Genomic DNA, 8,790 nt, shown 5'->3' with positions numbered 1-8,790 from the left:
AGGGGGTTATTGATAGAGTCCCATCCATTGATTTCTTCGATCGAAGGAGGTTATTGGTAGTCAAGCGGCTTGGAAGGAAGATAGGGTACAATGCTCTGTGGAACAAAGTATGCGCTTTATGGAAGCCGACAATGAGACTCCAACTGATGGACATTGTAAACAATTACTATCTTGTAAAGTTTGAATCTTTTGAAGACTATATGAATGTGTTGCCCAAAGGACCTTGGGTGGTGTTCGGACAATACTTAACAGTGCAACCATGGTCACCCCAATTCTCACCCTTGCAACCTTTTCTGCATTATGTTGTTGCATGGATATGCATCCCAAGGCTATCAGGAAACTTGTATAAAAAGAGCATTCTAAAGGAGATTGGCGAAATGGTTAGAACAGTTGTCAAAATTGACCTTCAAAAAGACAAAGATTCAAGAGGACAGTTTGCATGATTCAATGTTCATGTGGATTTGCTAAAACCTCTTGTATCTAAAATTAGGGTCGCCAAACGAACCCATCAAGTAGAGTATGAATCGCTCTCTATGATATGTTTTCAATGTGGAAATTATGGCCACTTCAAGGATAACTGCCCTCAAACCCAGAACAAGGAACTAGTTGATGAGGAAAACAAAGAAATTCAACAGCCGAATAAGTTTCTCCAACACCCAAAAGTTTTCGTATAGGAAAGAGTTGAGAAAGAAAATTTTGGGGATTAGATAGTGGTGGAACTCCGAAAATGGAGGTTTGTTGGGAGAACCACAGCCGCTTTTAATGATAAACAAGAAAAGAATCTTGGTGGATCAAGATTCAATGTTTTCACAAAATCAAGAGATAATGCTAGAGAGACTGAAGCTGATAATATGGGTGAGACAACAGCCGATAATGAAGGAACATTCATGTTTGGGAAGCAAAAAAATCCTCAAGTAGAACCGATGGCAGGAAGTTCGGGATTCATACATGAAAATCTTTTAATAATAAAAGCAAAGACATAGCTAGAAGATCAAACAATGGGGCTGCAAATAGTAAACATAGTAAAGGTAAAGGTCTAGAGAAAAGTCAAGCCCAAAACAAAAGGACAGAATCGAAAGCAATCTGTGGTGGGCTCGAATGGAGGGAAAACAAAGAATATAGATCCAGACAACAACTAATTGGGGTGAGAGTCAGGTTGGACGAGCCTGGCAGAGGATTTAACTGGTGCGCCCTCCTTGCTTAATTGTTCAACCCACAAAGTCCAAACGGGATTAGATCACTTGCATCATGCTATTGTTATTATTGAGCAAAGTCAATCCCCAATGTTAATTGTTGAGAATCGGGAAACTTCAAAAACTAATATGATTGTTCAAAACCTACACCATGTTTGGTTGGGTGTAATGGCTAATCAATTACACCCCGATTCGGTGGCCCCACCCAATACGTCGTTTGGTTCACTGTTTACCGAATCGGAGGTTTTGCTATTCCTTACCTATTCCCTCAGCAGCTGTAATAGGGATTCCTGGGTTTTAGTTTGTAATGGCTATTCATCGTTTTCTTCTTTAATTTTGAGACCAAAATAGCCTGCCTTCTTCTCCCAAAAAAATTCCCATCGATTTCATATCCTCAAATCAAGCCAAATCGATTCACCTTCACGTTTTCACATCTTCTTCCAGCCAAATCGATTCGCCTTCATCTTCTTCCGGCCAAAGGTATGCTGACAGCCAAAGGGCTTCACCATTCTTCCAGTTCTTGCAGCGACTGAGAAACAGTAGCGGGAAGGGAGGTAATCTTTTTTTGCCCTCATCAAGCTTCATCTCTTTAATTAGCTTATTCTTTTTCTCCATTCGTTCGCTCTCTCTCTTACTCGCTCATTCATTCATTCATTTTGTTTTTCTATTGCAGGTGATTAGTGATTTACATCACAAACCTGTTGCTCGCTTCTTTGAAATTTGACAAGTTTAAGGGAAGAAAAAAGAAAGTTGCTCCATACTTCTCGTAAAAACTTCGTTATGGTAATCTTGCTGGTGTTTTTTTTTGGATCGATATAAATTTTTTGTATATCTATGTATTGTCTCTTTTATCTTGTTGGTTTCGTGTGAAATTTGGTTTATGTTTTGATTGAAATTGGAGATGACTTTTGATTTTTTATTTGAATTAATGAAGCAATGATTAATCCATCGAGGAAGAGAAAACATGGGTTTCTTATGAAAAATAAAGTCAACATAAATCTTGGAGGACCTTTGAACATGTTTTGCTCGATTTAGGTGTGGTTTGCATGGTGTTTGAAGAAATTTCTAAGTTCTAATTGTTTGGTGTTTGTGGTTTGGCTATCTAATTTCCTAAGTGTTTTTGGAGTTCCATTTTCTTTTTTGGAGTTCCATTTTCTTTTTGTAATGTTTTTTGTTTACTTTCCATTTTGCATTCCACATGTTTGATAAATTAACAAAAGAAAAAGATCATTTCCTATACTACTGAAGTTGTTAAAACTTATTTTTCAACTCCATTTTTCTATTACAGAAATGGGCTTTCTGTCAAAAAGAAAATTACCCATTTCTTTGTTTCTCTGGAAGTTAGCAAGTAACATAACTTTGATAGTTTATATGATGAAAAATCCCGTTAGAGTATTTAGGATTATGCTAAAGGTCTTATGTTTTTCAAAAGTATATATATAAACCGAGTCTTTCAAAGGTATATATATTTTCATCATTGGGTATTGCTTCATTCATGAAGTTCTTAGTGAGGATGAAAGTAGTAAGGTTCTTGACTTCCTTCAAAATCCTTATTGCCCCGGTAACATTGGTTAGTTTATTAGTAGAAATTGAAAGGAATGATAAAGATCGCAGAGTAAGTATGGCCGGTGATATCTGTCCCTCTAGCTGGTTACTAGCCAATCTTACAGCAGTTAATGACTTGCAAGAATAAAGACTTAAAGGCAAGGTACTTGTAAAGTTATTGTTGCCAAGATCAAGAGTGTTAAGGTGTTGTAGGGTGGAGAAATTGAAGGCTGAGAGGTCTCCTTCTAGATGGTTAACCCGCAAGTTCAAAGTGACAAGATTGGTGCAGCTCATGAGAGATGGTGGCAGATAACCAGTGAAGTTGTTGATGTGAAGCGGCAGTTGTTCCAACTTGGAAAGCTGGCCTATGTCTTTCAGGATGGGGCCTTCAAATTCATTGGAAAAAAGCTCAAGGATGGTGAGCTTGTCGAGTTGGACAATGGTTGTTAAAGAAGGCATAAGAAGGAACAGGTCAAATATTCTGCAACTCATATAGTTTTGTCTCTGTTTTTTAGGATTTTCATGCTAAATAACCAGAAAGCATATGTTTTTTAACTATTATTGTTATTATTAAGTATGGATATGAACAAGCTGCAAGCTTGTATTGGTACACAAGTAAATGCTATGGATATTCATCTTTAGAAATGAAGATGAATATTCATGCTTTAAAAATGAAGGCTGATTCATAATCTTGAGAAAACTGGAGAACTTCTGAACCATAGGACATAAATGCTATGGATATTCATCTCTTTTTTAAGCTCACATTTGAGTGAGAACATGGTTAATGGCCTATATCTACCGAGCATGCTTCGTCCCATGCAACCCTTGAAACATTAGATTGTTTAGTTCATGAAAAGGTGTCCCTATATAGACAGATAAACTAATATAGGGCAGCAAAAGAAGAAAAACAAAATGTAATTGACTATAAAACCTGTTTAGATCTCCTTGGATGTCTCCTCTTTTTCAAATGCAGTTAAAATTTATTGTCAATATTTACATCATCTTCCTCTTTTATATTTTGCAGATAGAGCCAATCCCAAGAGGAAATCTGCCTCCTGGTTTTGATCCTATTGAAGGTTGCAAGCTTATCAGAAAGGAAAAGGTATTATTTTCAAGATTTTCCCTTTTCTTTTTTTTTCCTTTATTAAGCTGAGTGTGCACTACAATTTTAAAGCACAAGTTTGAATGAATTGCTTCTATTTTTCTTGTTTGTATTCATGTTACTTTGGTTATCCTTTGTTTTTCTTATCCTTTGTTATATTGTATCATAATTCAACATTATGTCATTTACGTCGATTCAATATATGCCTTACATGTTCATTGTAAGACAGAATCTGTTCCCCGTTTACTATTTGGTTTTGTTTGAAACATATTTGTACCATGGGGTTGCGACGAAGATTCTATTTTCGTGTTTAAACCGTTTGCAACAATGTTTTCATTAGAGCAAGTTTTCATGTCTGCTGATAGAGAACAATTTGTAATGCTTTCACTTGATGACTTGTTTACACCGTTGCTCGTACAAATCGTATATCGGTTTTATCTTATCATCTAGTATAGGTTTCAGCTTCTTCTATTGCAGCTTTCAGTTGCATGACCTTAGTCTAGGCCTATAGGGTTCTCACTTTTGTGGCATATTAGGCATGTTTTTTTCAATAGGCTGTTAATTTTCGAACTCGGATGAAGTTGGAAGCTATGAAGCTTTCTACATGTTCACTATGACACTGCACTATGGTCAGTTAGAACCCAATTCTGCTTCTTTGCTTGCTTTATATGCAGCTTGAAATCGCAATCAAGTTTTTGTCGTAAAGTTGCACCATGTTCATTCTTGTAGAATCAAACCTCTGTTCAATAGGCCTAGATAATTATCCTTTGTTGCAATGTTAGTGTCTTAAGGTTTGGGTATATGCTATCTGGTTTGCTTATCCCATGCAAAAACATGGTCTTATTACATTTCGCAGCATGGGATTCACATTCTGTTGCTTGTTCATGGATTATACTACCTATTTTTCAACCCGATTCTTATCATTTTTGTTCTTGCATCAATAATCAAATCAGTCTGTTAACATGCTCAGAACCCTTTCAATGCCACACTATGGGGTTGAAATTGATGCAGATGCAGATGCAGATGCAGATGCAGTCCTGAAAATCGTGAAGATGCCCGAGTCTGAAAGACTCAAGATAGCTACAGCAGCAAGGAGAAGAGCTAGCAGATTTTCGGAGCAAAGATTTTACGATGATCTCAAAGCCGCAATCCGACCAATTATATGCGGTTCTTCCTAGTTATAGGATTGCATTAGAAGATCACACTGACATAGAAAACAATAGTTATACTTGTTCTTGTTTATTGGGGTTCTTCACCCTTTCGATCCAATCATTAGAAAAAGCTTAGTTTAGATTTGTCAACAAAATAGATATACTCTTAATTTTGATTTGAAAACATACTTGAAGGAATTGAGGATCATGTTTGGTTCATTGGATTGCTCATTCAATTACTGCCCTATTTTAAGATCATCATTTTATAATTTTTTTAAATAGAGTAATTAAAAAGTAAATTTACTAATAATTTAATAATCTTGACCGTAATTTACTTTATATTTAAAAATATTGTTTATAACATAAAGTATTGTTTAATATTAAAAACAATGGACTAATGTTAGAAAATGGTTTCAAAGGCACAAAATCAATATTATTATCGTACTAATATTGCAAACAATATTTAAATTTCTCTAAATTAAATGAAAAATTAATATAAGAATATTGATTATTAAGAATTTTATTAAATTATATATTTTAATTAAAATATATTTAATAATAATTATGTTAAAATATGATTAAATTATTTATAATTGATATTAATAATCTTATTAAAATTTAATAACAATAACAATAATCATTTACCTAAACAAATTTCTGCTAAGGGTATTCTAGTCATTTTAATTTTTTCCATTATGCTATTACACCTCTATTACATTCAACCAAACACAGGATTACTATTACGCCTCTATTCCATTACATTCAACCAAACAGTTGATTTGCTATTACACCTCTATTCCATTACACATCTATTCCATTACACCTCTAATCCAATACAACTCTAATCCAATACAGCGAACCAAACGTGCTCCTAGTGTCCTCATCCTCTCTACCACCAGAATTAAAAACGTTATTTTTTAAAGAACCTTTACGACCTGAGAATGGAAGCGAAAATCAAGATTTGCCTGAAGAAGACGAGTCAATCCTGGTACAACATGCCATCAAAGGAGTTGTTGATAGATTGGAGTTTCATTAAGGGGTAACAACTCCCAGTTCGAAATTCACCCTAGAGATGGTAGTTCGGATCCCTTGGATCAAGGTGATGGAGAAGGGGCTACTGATATGGATGATACCCCTGGACCGTCACTCCTAATTGCAGGTTAGCCTTTATCCTCTGTTTTCTTTTATGATGAAAACAAATATATTCATTTGGAACTGTGAAGGTGCTGGGCATCTAAATTTTCATCGATTTTTGAAAGAATAATTGAAGGATTTTGATCTTGGAATTGTGGTTATGGTAAAGACTCGGCTGAGTGGTGCCAAGGCAGATAAGGTGATTGGGAAAATTGGTTTACCGTTTTCCTATAGAATTAAAGCGAAAGGATTTTTTGGGGGAATTTGAGTACTTTGGAAGGAGAATATTCAAGTGGAGGTGATTCTCAATCATACCCAATTTATTCACATGAAAGTCTGTTTTCCCAATTTGGCTGATTGTCTATTTTTTACTGCGATTTATGGGAGTCCACAACAAACCAAGAAGGGAGCCCTTTGGCAAGGCTTGGACCATATTGTGCGAACCATACAAAATCCGTGGTTGATAGTCGGGGATTTTTGCGCAATGCTGAGTGTAGATGAGAAAAAAGAGGGTTCAAGGAAGACTGTAGTAGGATGCCTGTTATTCCAACAGGTTATTCGAGAATGTAATTTGAAGAACCTTGGCTATAAAGGACCTAAATTCACATGAAATAGAGGTTTTATCTTCAAATGGCTGGATCGAGCTCTTTGTAACTATCAATGGGAATTGACCTTCCTGTGTATGACAATGTATCATATTCAGAAGATAAAGTCTGATCATAGGCCATTATCTATCAGTTTTGGTAAGAAAGAAGATTCAGTTTCTTCTCGTCCGTTCAGAGTTTTTAGCGGATGGCTTTCACACGAAAGCTTCAGTTCACTAGTTAATGAAAATTGGGTTGGTAGTGAACTTTTTGGAGAGGTTGATCCGTAACTTTACTAATGCAGCAAAAAAAATGGAATAGGGAGACATGGACATATTTTTGGAAAGAAAAGAAGAATCCTAGCTCGACTTAAAGGGATACAATGAGCTCTGGAGAGATTTTATTCCAATAATCTGGTAAAGATTGAAAAGGAGATTCGAGTTGAACTAAAGAATATTCTTGACAATTAATAACTTCTTTGGTACCACAAATCTCGAAACGATTGATTGATTAAAGGTGACCCATAATTAATAATGACCTTTTTCAAAAAATTCGTAACTTTTATTTTCTTAAAAAACATTTAATTCACTAAAAGACTATTTTTAAAAGATTTTCCAAAAAAAAATCAATTAACTATTTTAATTTACATTGTTTTTTTAAATATTCTTTAAATATGGTACATATTTACATTATTTTCATTTAATATTTCTCTAACAACAAAACAATACATTTTCACTTAATCAATAAATAATTTTTTCAAAAATTATATATTTAGAGAAATTTCACACTCACTAATGTATACATCATAACAAAATTAACTAAAATACTTCTATATTTATAAAATACTTTTTAAGTATTGAATAAGTTTAATATTTTAAAATAATTCAAATTTTAGTATATAATATTTTTTTTATTTTAAAATATTATTAAATTAACATATTTATGTAATTGTGTTACACAAAACAATACAGTTAAATTATAATATATATGATTTAATGTATTTGTTGAGAATTCTAGCAATAGTGAAGAATTGATGTGAAAAAGTGAAGGAAGAAAGAAAATTGATATCAACTTTTTTGTTAATGAAAATTGTATATGAAATTACAACTTATATGCATTTATAACTAACTTATGGTTATCTATTCAATAATTAATTGATGATTATCTCTTCAACACTCCCTCTCAAGTTGGAAGGTGATAGAGATCCTTGACCCTCAACTTGGATATCAAATATTCATGTTGTTGGACTCCAAGCGCTTTAGTCATCACATCTGCAAGTTGTTCATTAGTGCACACATGCTATGTTCAAACCAGTCCATCTCATATTTTTTCCCTAACAAATTAACCATTTTTTATATGTTTAGCTCGCTCATGAATACAGGATTTCCTACAATTTGTAGTGTTGCTTGGCTGTCATAAAGTAACAACACTGGATCAAGTTTATCAAGACATTTTCTTTAACAAGCCATCCAGCCATATTATCTCCACAACTGTCGATGCCGTGATTCTATACTCAATTTCAATTGATGAACGTAAGACTTTATTATGCTTCTTTGACTTCCAAGAGATAAGAAAATCTCCGAGTTTGATGTAGAAACTAATGATGGACCTTCTAGACATGGGGCATGTGGCCCAATTTGAATAGCAATAGACAACAAGCTGCTGTTTATTTGATGCAACCAACAAAATCCATTGGCCAGGATCCTTTTTTATGTATCGAACAATTCGACATACTGCTTCAAAATGAGATTTCCTTGGTTTTTGCATAAACTTGCTCAAATGTTGAACCACATATGATATGTTTGGTTATGTAGTCGTCAAATACAACAATCGGCCCATGAGTCTTTGATATGTTGACGCTCGTTACAATCTCCTGAATGTACAAATTCATCATATTCAAATGTGGTGAGTTTCTGATTTTGCTCAAGAAGTGTGCTGATTGGTTTTGCCTCTCCTAACCTAACATCTGCTATTAACTCCAACGCATACTTCCTTTGGTTCAAAATAATTCCCTTGCTCGATCATGCCATCTCTATACCAAAGAAGTATTTCAACTCACCCAAATCCTTCATTTTAAAATT

At 34.3% G+C, this 8,790-nt stretch overlaps 1 long non-coding RNA gene across 2 annotated transcripts; it reads left to right on the top strand.

Moving 5' to 3' along the window:
• The first annotated feature begins 1,426 nt into the window (after positions 1-1,426).
• On the top strand, positions 1,427-5,210 carry LOC121231821 (uncharacterized). Of its 2 annotated transcripts, none has more exons than XR_005929895.1 (5): positions 1,427-1,747; positions 1,867-1,976; positions 2,952-3,209; positions 3,763-3,840; positions 4,858-5,210. It is a non-coding gene; the product is annotated as an uncharacterized lncRNA (long non-coding RNA). The 2 variants fall into 2 exon arrangements; XR_005929896.1 differs by having other exon boundaries at positions 4,852-5,210.
• The last annotated feature ends 3,580 nt before the right edge of the window (positions 5,211-8,790 follow it).

The sequence above is a fragment of the Gossypium hirsutum genome, chromosome A07, assembly GCF_007990345.1.
Source record: "Gossypium hirsutum isolate 1008001.06 chromosome A07, Gossypium_hirsutum_v2.1, whole genome shotgun sequence".
NCBI classification, from domain to species: Eukaryota; Viridiplantae; Streptophyta; class Magnoliopsida; order Malvales; family Malvaceae; genus Gossypium; species Gossypium hirsutum.
The sequence above is the reverse complement of the archived record's forward strand: the minus strand, read 5'-3'. Positions and strand labels throughout refer to the sequence as shown.